The following is a 13,208-nucleotide window of genomic DNA, read 5'->3' as shown; positions in this document are numbered from 1 at the left end:
TTATTGATTTTTGTGAAAAATGTTACATAACAAAAGTTTCTTTAAACATAATTTGCGATAAGTTTTATTCCTTGAAAAATTTTGATAGGACTGATATTTAATGAGATAAATGAGTTTTAAAATTAAAATAACTGCCATCTAAGGCCGTATAATGAAATAAAAAATAAATGACTTCGTATATAAGCGGCCTTGGACAGCAACAATGAAAGATAGCCTACAAAGAATGTTTCTGTGTTTGTATGAAGTAATCGGAAGCTAAATTAACCGATTTGTATAATTAATTATTATTTCACCATTGGAAAGTGTAGTTTCTCTAGATGGACATAATGCTATAATGTTATTACAGTAGCTTCTGATATAATATAATATAATATAATATAATATAATATAATATAATATAATATAATATAATATAATATAATATAATATAATATAATATAATATGTAATATTATATAATATAATTTAAGTTATTTGAAGGGTTCAGAACCATAGTGGGCCAAACGCCATTTACTGAATACGTAGAAGAGAAGGGTTAAAATTAAGTTATTACCATAATTCAATGGAAACATATAGCAAGTAAAATAAAGTATAGATATTAAATCTAAATGATGTTAATGTTCATTAAACTATGGTTGCATGTAATAATAATTAAGAAACATGTTAAAGGAATTGTCATTGCACCAAATGAGTGTCTCTGGACCGAAATGATCGCATTTTAATTATTTAAACACAATTTAAATTAAGTAACAATTAAACGATTTATCCTTCTATCAAACACGAATGTTCCCTGGATGAAATGTCCTATTTTAATTATGTAATTACTTTATATTTATTTCTAACGGGTGCAGGGGAGCGCACGGGTACGGCTAGTACATTATAAAAATGAAACTGTAGTACCTGTGGAATTACATGGCATTGCACTTGAACGTTAGTACTCGCATGGGGTCAACTGAAACACCAGCCTGGGAAATTAATGACAGTGTCCATATTGTGGAAGGTGCTGATTAGCTGGCCACTGTAGGAACTGCATTCATGTCTTAAATGCAGTATATAAATTTGAAATGAGTGTGATATTCCGGCAAAGCTTCTCAAGAGCTGGTAGCAGCCTTACCTCATATTATGAAATCAACAGAGCAAAAATTAAAAAGACCTCGAATACTGGAATCTGTGGGAGTCATAACTAGGGACCAGATTTTTATGTAATATCAAGGTGCGAAATATGTACATATTTATGTAAGAAAAATAAGCTGAATATGTATCAAAATAGGTTATGTAAAATCATAAAAATATTTAATATCAATATCTGGCAGGTATAGGATATGTAAGACTCTCCAGTTGTGATTTCATAGAGCACCCGACTTTTTTACCGCACACTTGACACATTACTATTTTTCCATCTGTAGTGAAAGTTTCGTCCATTGCAATCCATGATTTTATTTTTGTTGTTAGGGTTGAAGATACAGGGGCCATTTTAGTTGGTTAAAAGCAGTAGATAAACTAGTACTTTATAGGTACTGTAAGTACTAAAACTAGAGAACTGAGTGAAATGAATGACACAACAGTACTGCAAGCACTGTTTCGCTTTACTGGATTAGGAGAAAATAAGAGCTGTGGGACACATGCATTTTAGCTGCTCCCTGTAAGAAACAAAGTACCTACTAAACCTCAAACCATTGGTATTTACAAACTGTTGTTTGAAAAGTGACATTGCTGTCTTATTCAGAAGAGTAGGATTATTCCAGCCGAGAACCATACTTTCCAATTGCTCGAAAAATCCCATTTCCGTATAGATCTACTAAATTTAAAGTAAAGAGGTCAAGGAATAACCTGAAAATCTATTTATTTTAATCTTTCAACATCTTTCCAGTTTGTTCCTTTACTCCAGCTTCTTTTAAAAAGTCGGCTACTTTATTGCGGCTCATGCCAGACTTGACATGGGTTTTCCCTGGAAGGATTAGGAAGAGGGTGAGTAAGGTTGCAAATTGCATGGGAACTGTCTGTTAAGACGTGTGCAGAACAATTATAGTTCGAGACAAATCGTGTCGTCCTCGTCCCACACCACTGCATGAAGACAACGCTACTTTCTGAGTGATTTTTACAATACAAGGTAGTTGTATGACAAGGTTGTCTTTTGTTCACTCATATTTACAGTAGGCGGTATGGGGTGAGTGCTTCTATTACTTCCTGGAACTAAGAACGTTATGTTTCGTCCCGAAATATATCTTTTCTTGAGTAGGTAAAAAGGCTTTTTAAATCTGGGTATTTCAAATTGTAAACTTCCCCAACAGAAGAGAAGTAAAAATTGATAAACGCCCTAAATATGTAAATTTATGTAATACCAAGCCATAATATGTAATGTGGGGTAAATATGTACAAATATGTAGTATCAAATTTTAATATATTAATGGTGATTACAAGATTCGCAAAGATTTGTTATTTATATACGGTTAGGTTGAAAGGAATATAATATGTAATTACAAACAAATCTGGTCCCTAGTTATAACAGCAGCTGGACTTCACAAAAACTTAAACTTAAGTGCTTAGAAAGTGACACTGGGGCCTAAAGCACAGAAATAAGGAAACGAAGAATCGTTCGCACGTTGTGGAACGTACGAAATAACCTGGAATGAGCTTTGCAAAACGGACCAGGAAGTCCTGAACGGTGGATAACGAAATTTGAAGAGAATAGATGATAATCTGAAAGTTAAGCGCGTGATGCGGCGTGGTGGAGTTCGGCAACCGCGCCTGACTGGCCAACATTGCGAAAGTGCGATTATCTCTGTCTCGCGCGCGCGCGAACTCCGAACGTTTTATTTAGCGCCGCTGCTGCCAAGGACGCCGCAATTGCTGCCAACCTGAAAAAAACGCGTTCAAGCATGGACTTTGATATTCAAACTGGGAAGACAGCGTAAACAGATTCCTTGCTACATTGTGTCCTGAATGCTTGGCGCTTGCTGCTGGAATCTTCACCAGTCTCGATGTTCAATATCGACCCTCATATTCATATAAAGATTGCGTCCTTTGACCTTTACATTATTCGATTCTGAATTATGAACGAACACGACACCTCGATTAAAATTTCTACGGACTTAAAGTTGAAGGCAGCGTTGTCAAAACATAAAACGCACTACACTGGTGGCCATAATTCTGGAAACTATTTGTTTTTGTACTGAATTATTATAGCATTTGTATTGATTCACAGATTTATACAATTGAAAATGTTATTCGTGACTGACCCGTTAATTATGAGGCTATAATAAAGGTATTATATTAAATCCTAAATATTTTAATAATAAATAATTACCAAGTGGAAATTATGTTCTTGTCGTTTAATATCTAAATATTAATTTCAGTTTTCATTATAATTTCCCATTATTTATTGTAATAATAATTAGCCCATTGTCCAGTTTAAGATTATTGTATCTCTTTAGAAGATTTCCTTCGATCTTTCAGTGCTAATCGACAAATCTGCCTCACATCTCTTGGACTTACTTTAGGTTTTCTACTAGTCCTAAGTGTTGTTTTACGAGATTTTGTGGATTTGTACTTCTGCCATACCTTCTGGACGCCAGACACTGTAGCACCATTACCAAGTTTTCTTGCAATTTCCTTGATTGTGTGGCCTTCTTCTCGAAGTATGACTGCCCTAGAAGCTGTTCAGTCCTTTCGTGGATCCATTGTGATAAAATGACCAATAAAGTTTGTTGTAAAGCAATCAGGTGTTCACCTAACGAAATCTTAAGTCAGACAACTCGTAGAAACACACTAATAATGTCCACATTTTATGCTAACATTGCTCAACAATGCTTCTATCGATCAACAATAGTCTTAAAATCAACACTGGACTAGTTTTTATTGCAGTAAATAATGGGAAATTATAATGAAATCTGAAATTAATATTTAGATCTTAAATGACAAGAACATTATTTCCCACATAGTATTGATTATTTATTGTTAAAATATTCAGGATTTAATATAATACCTTTATTATAACCCCATAATTAACGAATCAGTCACGAGTAACATTTTGAATTGTATAAATCTGTGAATCGATGCAGATGTTTTAATAATTCAGTACAAAAACAAAACGTTTCCAGAATTATGGCCACCAGTGTACATTAATTTGTCTCGTAAATTCAACTTAGTTGTCACTATCAATTTACACTGCAAGGACTTCGATGATTAACGTAAATGTTTTGACGTTATAAATTCGCAAGAAACGCAAACGGCGTAAATCATACTCACTGTAACGAGAATGACAGTCGCAGAGACTTCAGTACTACACCAAAGAAAACAAACTGATCGGCAAAAATTTCCAGACTTATGGCCGACTGAGGAAAGTTGGGAAAGATGGTGTAGGGCAGCGGTGGCGAAAATGTAATCGTGCGCCGAGCCACTGTGTAACCTGCAACGTACATAGCACATATGGAGGGAGGCGGGCACCCGAAGGGGAAGTGAAGCAACGGATTTTCATTTTCCTTACGTCAAGCACTTAAAAATAATTTTATACGGTACAAGGCTACAAAGTAATATTTAGTACGTGTAACGAAGAAAGAAATGAACAATATCACAACCTACAATTAACTGTCTTCAGAATGTCTCTGCGACAAAGTTTCAAAATCAGGAATTATGTCACTTACTGCCAGTCGTAGTTGATCACGAAGGTATTTGTCTGTCAGTCGTGATCTAAATTTGGTTTTTACTATTTTAATTGCTCAAAATAATTTTTCACAAACGTAAGTTGTAGCGAACATGGCTTCAACAGAGAAAGCGAAAGAACGAAGCTTCGGATATTTATTTTTTGGCAAAGATTTGAAAGTTCAACATTTGTCAAGTCCTTACATCTAGCTTTCATTTAACATCACATTGTAAATCTGTGAGTTCAAATTGAAGAGCTAACTGCATTATTCGTACATCTGCTGAAAAAAGGATCGACGTACAGAGATGATGATGATGATGATAACACTTAACCTTTTAATGTTTCATGAGTAACATGTATAATGCCGTTTTATGTTATACAACCGTTTTCCTCGTAATACTTGTGAACAAATCATACATTTAATATTCTCATCATATTGACAGCAAAAAAATGCGTCCTCCCATCCTACTTGGAACTTTCGTACATGGTTTCGAGAGCAGTGGCGTATACTGGTTAAAGGGTTTGGGCTACCACTGACCGTATTATTACACAAAATATATCTAACAATTACTTTAATTTTAATTACTATGGTAAAACTAATAATACAAAATTATTACATTACGTTATATTATAAATTTTTCTTTTGTAATTTCCTTGGGCTACCGCCGGTAGCCCGGGTAGTCCGCAAAATACGCCCCTGTTCGAGAGAGACATATGCCACTCGCAGGTCAGATACAAATACAAATGGAACGGAGTTTGACTCCAGTGAGTGAGAGAGTGGGGGTTGGCGGAGGTTAGAAGCAAGCGAAATGCACAGCTATCACTGCGAGCCACAATGTCTCGCGAGTCACGTTCTCGCCACGGCTGGTGTAGGGAAAGGGTAGAGTATTGTAACTGAATGTAAGATTAAGCGCTCAAATAAATACTATATTATTATTATTATTATTATTATTATTATTATTATTATTATTATTATTATTATTATTATTATTATTAATGCGACTAGTATTATACATACTACTAATCCACACTTGTAAAATACAAAATTGAATAAGACTCAAGACAGTAGGCCTAATATTTTAAGAAGTAAAAATGAAGAAGTACCCTGGTGAACCCTGGAACGATTACATTCCTGGAAAAATAAATTTTAAATCAATAAACTGAAAACATAGCAACAGGTTGGAGTAGTGTTAGTCCACGGAGTGATAAGTTGGGAGCGTGTGGATTATTAGATACTTCTCGACTGTGGATGTTGGTTGTTGGCTCACTTGTTTGGAGTCAGCCTTGCAAACTGGTCATGCAACCTCAAATACGTCCGAAACGTCAAAAATTATATGAGCACACACACTTGTAGACGTAAAATTCACGAACAAATGCTGGGTAACTTTCGGTGTTGGATCCCGGACTCATTTCACCGGCATTATCACCTTCATTTCATTCAGACGATAAATAACCTAGATGTTGATAAAGCGTCGTAAAATAACCCAATAAAATAAATAAAATAAAACGTAAAATTTCCTCGCAATCTCATATACACTAGTAATTATAGTCCGTGTGAAAGCTATATCGTTAGTCGGGTAGAAGGAGTTCACAGCTGGCTTGAAATCCGCCTCGGTTGGCAGCACTGATGTCATATATTACGAGCCGTTAAGCGTCGACAACTGGACGGCGTACAAAGTGACGGCGGGAGTCCGAACCTCGCTCCTGGAGGTCGCTGGCGACGCGGCGTGGGTAGGCCGTCGTCTGTAATAATAGGTGTGGGTGCGTGACACAGCGGGCCTCGCAGACGATTCGGGCTTCTGGACGGCCTGATGACAATGGCTTGTCAGTGTTCCATGCACTTCGCAACATCAATAACAATTCCGTGTACAGTTCGAATTCACGAGGACTGGATCCGGGATGGATCTTTGCATTTAAGCCGTTTAGTCCCATTGATATATGTGATGATTAGGGCTAGGATTTTGATGAAATTGCATCTTTTTTCTGGTAAGCCAGAAACATAGTTGCTTTAGTATTTATATATTACTAGTGGCTTGTGCAGCAAATGCAATAAGTTCATTAGACGTTCAAATAAATATTTTTCAGATTTATTTTCAATGAAGAATACCAGACATTCTGAAAGTTATTTGCTTCCATAATAATGAAAGATGCTCTCTCTCGGGCCAATAAATATCTACACCACACCGCCATTAAATATATGAAAAAGACCCAACCCCACTTGATTAATAACTATAAAAATATTTGATTTTTAATAATACTAGTGGCTTGTGCAGCAAATACTGCTGCAAACTAAGTTCGTTAGGCGTTCAAATAAAAATCTTTCAGATTTATTTTCAATGGAGAATACTTGTCTTTTTGATAGTTATATGCTTCCATAATAATGAAACCTACTCCCTCTGAATGGATTTTTTTAGGCCAAATACTTTTTCTTGAACCTATCCAACTTCGGTTTTTCAGTTTCAACGCGAAAACGCAAGTATCAATGTCAGGACGATAGCAGTAGCTATTTCAGGTCATTGTGGATTGTAGGCGAAAAATGTCAGGTTTGCTAAGCTTTCGAACAATAGCATTTTCGTATAGCTGCTGCATGTAGAACTTGAAATGTAGAGCGTAAAATCATTTTATTCTACTAAGAGATCTTTCTGAAATGATCTGGAGACTACAAAATTTTCCAGGCCTCTTATTTTATCAGTAAGTAATACCTTTTGATCTTTCCTTAGGAACTGTAATTTTTGCGCTCTCTCGAGCCAATACTGAAGACAATGACACATATCAATATCTACACTACACCGCCATTAAGTATATGAAAAAGACCCAACCCCACTGGGTTAATAAGTATAAAAATATTTGATTTTAATAACAATATTATTATCTTACTTAAGTTTTGTAGTTATATATAGCAGCCACTCAGTAAATTATAGAAATGAAGATCTAAATTAAGATATTCTCTACATTTACTTACATAACCACAAAACGTTTCACTTTCATGTCATCAATATAGCATCAATATTATGTACAATTAATGAAAAAAAATGCGTCATGATATTAATTATAATAATATTTAATTCCTAATAGTAATAATGTCATCAAACCACCTCAAGTTTCGTAGATTTGAATATCCGATACACAGCTGTACTCAGAAAATTATACACTGCAGAATCAGTTTTTAATAACAAATTGAATTGAGCTCTAAATATGTCGGCAATCCTGCAGGTCATGGCCTTCGTGTAATAGCCTATTGTTTATTGTAGAGTGTGTTTTGTTCTGAAATTCAATCAAGTCGGCCGTGAGTCAATACAATTAGTTCTCAAAACTGACAACAGATGGACTTTGGAAGATAGGAAAATTATGTAGGAAAATTGATATTTCACTGAAAACTACTACTTTTCCGAAAAACTTTGGATGCCAGGCATGAAAATGAGGGGTCACTCATTAAAATCCGTTCAGCCGTTTTCCTGTAATTTCCATTACCAGTTGAAATTATATATATAGATTATTATCTTACGTAAGTTTTATAGCTTTCAATAACATATGCTATATATAGGCCTACTATATAGCCGCCACTCAGTAAAATATAGAAATCAAAATCTAATTTAAGTTATTCTCTACATCTACTTATATAACCCCAAAACGTTTCACTTTCATATCATAAATATAGCATTAATATGTATAATTAATGAAAAATAGTCACATCATGGCATTAACTACAATAATATTTCATTTCTAATGGTAATAATGTCATCAAACCACCTCAAGTTTTGTAGTTTTTAATATCCAATACACAGCTGTACCCAGAAAATTACACACCACAGAATCGAACCTGTAAATTATTTTCAGTAAGTTACGTTTTTAATACCCAATTTAATTTGAGCTCTAAATATGTCAGCATTCTTGCAGATCATGGCCTTCGTGTAATATTGTTTACTGTAGTGTGTGTTTTGTTTTATTCTGAAATGCAATTAGGTAGTTCTCAAAACTGACGACAGATGGATTTTGGAAAATAGGAAAATTATTTTGAAAAATTGACATTTCACTGAAAACTACTATTTTTCTGAAAAACTTAGAGTTCCAAGCTTCAAAATGAAGGGTCATTTATTAAAATCCGTTCAGCCGTTTTCCCGTAATTTCCATTACCAGTTCAAATTATTATATAGATGTGATAAACTGAGTGTTTTAAAACATATTTGTTAGGGCATTTTTTTTTTGCATTTTTTGCCTCTTACAACTCATAAGAACGTTTTTTGTTTTATTCGGTCATTTTTGGGGTATTTTCTTTAATTTTGACCATAAATCCCCCTTATGAATGTAAAATATTATTTATTTCCTTTGATACTTTCTGTACATATTTTGTCAATTAATACCCATTATTTTGTATATTATTTTAATCGTTTTTCTACACAAATATTGTCATTTTAACGTAGTACACCCCATGTAATGGACCAGTCCAACCACTCCTTTAATATAGACTCCTCTATGCCTGCTAGTTCCGGATAAGAGTGGCCTTGTGGTGGATTACATGGAACTACATCATAATTGAAGTGTACTACTTAGAAAAATTATGTAAAATTAAATAAACTTGAATGTTGGTACTAGAATTTAATTTAATTACTAGTCTGAATATTAATATTCCTACTAAGCCAATTATGTAAGATCAATTTTTAGGGAAATTTTTAGAACATTTTTTTCATGATTTATAGGTCATCAAAATTCTAGCCCTAGTGATGATTCAGTCGCGGCAACTTATATGGGCCCGTGGGGTCCAAGCCCTCCCAATAATTTGTCTTATTATTACTTACTTACAACTGGCTTTTAAGGAATTCGAAGGTTCATTACCGCTCTCACATAAGCCCGCCATCGGTCTCCATCCTAAGCAAGATTAATCCAGTCCCTACTATCATATCCCACCTCCCTCAAATCCATTTTTGTATTATCCTCCCATCTATTATCGTGATAAGTGTTGGATTGTTGATTGAAATCAGCAAATAACAGAATAGGCCTAATCTTTAAACAAGTAAGGATGGATTGTTACAGGAGAATGGAGAAAGTTACACAACACAGAACTGCACGCATTGTATTGTTCACCTGACATAATTAGGAACATTAAATCCAGACGTTTGAGATGGGCGGGGCATGTAGCACGTATGGGCGAATCCATAAATGCATTTAGAGTGTTAGTTGGGATGCCAAAGGGAAAAAGACCTTCGGGAGGCCAAGACGTAGATGGGAGGATAATATTAAAATGGATTTGAGGGAGGTGGGATATGATGATAGAGAATGGATTAATCTTGCTCAGGATAGGGACCGATGGCGGGCTTATGTGCGGGCGGCAATGAACCTCCGGGTTCCTTAAAAGCCAGTAAGTGAGTGAGGGTGCATTGTTGGTGGGCGCGTTATTCGTCTCTCGTACCGCTAATCAGGCAGGACAGTGTTGAAAAGTTGAATTTTGGAAGCATTTGTGACGAATTTATAGGGAGAAGTAAAATGAATAGAAGCACATTTGCAACACGCCGTGCTACATAATGTCGAGTCCACGTTCTGTTATATTTTTGTTTTAGAAACAAGTCAAGTCCAAAGTTAAAAATGTTACATAATTGTAACGTTCTATTTAATTAAAGCTAATTATGCACAACAGCTTCAGAAAAAATTCCAAAGAACTTTATCTACAAGTAAATGCAATTTAGCCCCTGAACATTATGCCAATCACATGCATTTCAAAATCGTTCTTAGATATAAATTTTGCCATTTTTAGAATTCTGTATTTTATATGCTACCTGTAGTAACATCAATATTACGAAAATTGCAGCGATATTTTACTACTTAATCAACTTATTATTCCCAGAACATGAATTTTACCAGCAATCAAAAAGTATTGGGAATAAATTTGAATAAGGAACAAAAAAAGGTTGCTTTCCAGGCAGGATTCAAACCACTTAAATCTTAGTTACCAGTCTATCGTGCTCTGGAGTGAACAAGGCTCTGAAATCAGCTACAAGGATCAGTCCGGTTTTTTTTTTTTTGCCACTAGTGTACACGTTTTAACATCTGTGGTCACAATCACATGATCTTTGGGAATATCAGTTGGTCGTTTTTACCATTGTTGAGTCCACACCTGTGGAGTAACGGGTAGTGCGTCTGGCCGCGAAACCAGGTGGCCCGGGTTCGATTCCCGGTCGGGGCAAGTTACATGGTTGAGGGTTTTTCGGGGATTTCCCTCAACCCAATATGAGCAAATGCTGGGTAACTTTCAGTGCTGGACCCCGGACTCATTTCACCGACATTATCACCTTCATCTCACTTAGACGCTAAATAACTTCAGATGATAAAGCGTCGTAAAATAACCTACTAAAAACTATTGTTGAGTTGCTGGTTCTGTTGTGTGTTGTAGATAGCTTATGTTCATGTAACGGATTTTAGATTTTGATTAATGTTTATCGTATTGGTAATTGAGACGGTGATGAATTAAGGTATGTAAATTTCCAATCCGGCATTTTCCTTTGCGACTGAGGGAAATCTGAAAAGCTCCAGTCAGATTGTCCGACCACGGGACGTCCCGAATACCAGTCTCAAACGTTCCGTCTGAGCCAACTCGCTCGGTATTATTATTATTATTATATTATCTATTTATTTTCTTTGTTGTAATATCACTCTTAATATTAAATATATTAAGTAAATGGCATTTATTTCGTGTATATAGTGCCACAATAAGTAATAAAAATTCCTAATTTGAAATAATAATAATAATAATAATAATAATAATAATAATAATAATAATAATAATACCGGTATGATAGAAAATTTAAGTGACACTTATCTTGCTTCTCTCTTCTTAACTTTTACAATAAACTGTCTACCTTTTATTAATCAGTTAATCTTTTAGTACTTCGATTTTTATTGTATTTGTAAATTTAATATTAATTGTAATCATAATTGTAATTGTATTCTTAATATTGTAGTTGTAATCCCCTGGTAGAGGGGAAGAGAAGGCCTGATGACCTTATCTCTACCAGGTTAAATAAATAAATAAATAAAAATAAGTAAATCTTCCGCGTAAGGTTGAATTCGCAGATACGTACAGCAGATATTTATTCAGCATTTCCGTGACACATTTAGCCTAAGTATGCGACCAGCACTTGGATTGGAAGTAAGTTCTAGAAGTGACAGCAATGAGTGAAGTAGTCTGTCTTCGTTATAGCGAAAAGTTTCTTTCATCCAGTTTCTGGAAGTTTGTACAACTTCGATGTTGTTCCCGAACATTCCTGTGAACTGCCAGTGCAAAGCGTTCAGTTTCGAAACATAAAACAATAAAAAGCTATCTGAGAGACACCGTAGATTAGGAAAGATAGAAAGGTTTAGTACTTCTATCCGTCAAGCAGTCCGTGGCTAGAAGAAGAAGTAATAGATAACTTTGCCGAGGTCAAAGCAAGAAGGAACGAGTTTTAAGGCACGAAAAATATTATACATAAGCCTACGTTCATAACTAGGGACCGGATTTTTATGTAATATCAAGGTGTGAAATATCTACATATTTATGTAAGAAAAATAAGCTGAATAGGCTATGTACCAAAATATGTAAAATCATGAAAATATTTAATATCAATATGTGGCAGGTATAGGATAGGTATGACTCAACAGTTATGATTTCATAGAGCACCCGACTTTTTTACCGCATACTCGAGACATTGCAATTTTTCCATCTGTAGTGAAACCTTCGTCCATCACAATCCATGATTTTATTTTTGTCTTTAGGGTCGAAGATACAGGGGCCATTTTAGTTAGTTAAAAGCAGTAGATAAACTCACGTGCACTTTATAGTGTAAGTACTAAAACTAGAGAACTGAGTGAAATGAATGACACAACAGTACTGCAAGCACTGTTTCGCTTTACTGGATTAGGAGAAAATAAGAGGAGATGTGGGGGACATACATTTTAGCTGCTCCCTGTAAGGAACAAAGTACCTACTGAAACCTCAAACTATAGTAATTTACAAACTGTTGTTTGCCTGGAACTAAGGACGTTATGTTTCGTGCCGAAATATATATTTTCTTGGGTACGTAAAAAGGCTTTTTAAATCTGAGTATTTAAAATTGTAAACTTCCCCAGCAGAAGTATTTTTTTTTTTTTTTTTCCTTTTAGAGAAGTAAAAATGAATAAAACCTCTAGATTTATGTAATATCAAGCCATAATATGTAATGTGGGGTAAATATGTAAAAATATGTAGTATGAAATTTGATTATATTAATGGTAATTACAAGATTCGCAAAGATTTGTTATTTATATACGGTTAAGTTGAAAGGAATATACTATGTAAGTACATAAAAATCCGGTCCCTACTCATAACATTAACTATAGTCGCGACGCTGTTATTCCCGCCGTGACTCCTCCTCTTTGCTTACGTCTTAGGAAGTCAAGGCTCTATAAAGTCTAGGTAGGCAGTATCGTTCGCCATTTTTGTTCTTTCGTTGTCGAACTACCAGACGAGGGATGTATTTGCCACACCGTTAAACATTATCATGTCATTGCTCCTATGAGAAATGGCGGCGATTATATATTAAGTATTTATCCAGCCT

General features: G+C 34.9%; 1 protein-coding gene across 1 annotated transcript in view; it reads right to left on the bottom strand.

Moving 5' to 3' along the window:
• Positions 1-13,208, bottom strand: part of LOC138715803 (titin-like) — a 409,396-nt gene that overhangs the window by 147,941 nt on the left and 248,247 nt on the right. The gene's annotated exons all lie outside the window — the stretch shown is intronic.

The sequence above is a fragment of the Periplaneta americana genome, chromosome 15 (genome assembly GCF_040183065.1).
Source record: "Periplaneta americana isolate PAMFEO1 chromosome 15, P.americana_PAMFEO1_priV1, whole genome shotgun sequence".
In the NCBI taxonomy this organism is placed as follows: Eukaryota; Metazoa; Arthropoda; class Insecta; order Blattodea; family Blattidae; genus Periplaneta; species Periplaneta americana.
The sequence above is the reverse complement of the archived record's forward strand: the minus strand, read 5'-3'. Positions and strand labels throughout refer to the sequence as shown.